Source organism: Gadus morhua, chromosome 14, assembly GCF_902167405.1.
Source record: "Gadus morhua chromosome 14, gadMor3.0, whole genome shotgun sequence".
NCBI classification, from domain to species: Eukaryota; Metazoa; Chordata; class Actinopteri; order Gadiformes; family Gadidae; genus Gadus; species Gadus morhua.
The window spans coordinates 21711000-21712018 of record NC_044061.1 but is presented as its reverse complement, the minus strand read 5'-3'; positions in this window follow the sequence as shown (position 1 = coordinate 21712018).

Here is a 1019-nt window from a genome sequence, read left to right as displayed (position 1 = left end):
AGTTGAGGCTGCAGACTGATGTTTTCACAACAATATGAACCTTACCTTGTGAGACTATTTTGATCTCGCAAGTTCTGTTTCTCTGCAGATTATACATTTATTATATATTAATATAAAAATATATAATAAATGTTGTCCTCCATTGAACTGCATCGAGAAACAGAAGTTTCTGTTTTCTGAAACCAAAGTTTCTGTTTCCCTGTATAGGTCAATGGAGGACGAGGTTGTGCCACAGAAAGAGTCCATTATTAATGGCTTTTATTAACACACCTATTTTGTGCACGTTTAGTGCGTGAGATTTAAATTAAAGACATGTCTTTGTTAAAGTAGCATGGGAAATGAACTGTAAACATTACTATTTAACTAGTAATGATGGATTAATCTTTAAACCGATTTTAAAGTGGCTCTTTTAATAGCTGTTTAATAATAGTTTTGTAAACCCAACTACATATGCACTCTTTTAAGTGTATATTTTAAACTTTTTTTCCCTCATCTGTTTAATAATGACCTCCATACATTTTTTTTGGGGGATTATTGTTTGATGTGTTCTTTGCTAAAAGAATGCATCTTTAAATAGGTCAATGATTAGACTATCATTAATAATTTTGTGGCAATTCGTCCTCCGTACAAGATCGGCCTGTCCCGCCTAGAGCTGAGAGCCTCTTCTAAAATAAAACAATCATCAATCGGCCTTTGGGGAAGGGAGTTTCAGTTTAGGAAGTGTAGAAATAAAGTGTAGAAACAGTGTAATTCTGAGCGATCAGAACCGTTTTCCAAGATAGACTGGAAAACATTGTTGAAAGGTCAGCAGAAATGTGCACCAAAAGATTTTATCAGAGGCTGATTTGTTTTTAATGACTTCCATTTCGATTTGGCAAAAGCAAGGATAGAAACAACATCACTCTGATTGGAGTTTAATTTTTTATTTCTTTGCGAAACACAAATGTGAGTATTTCGGTGGTCTCACGAGGCTTGTAATAAGCAGCAGTATTCTCCTATAATATCTTACAATATATGTT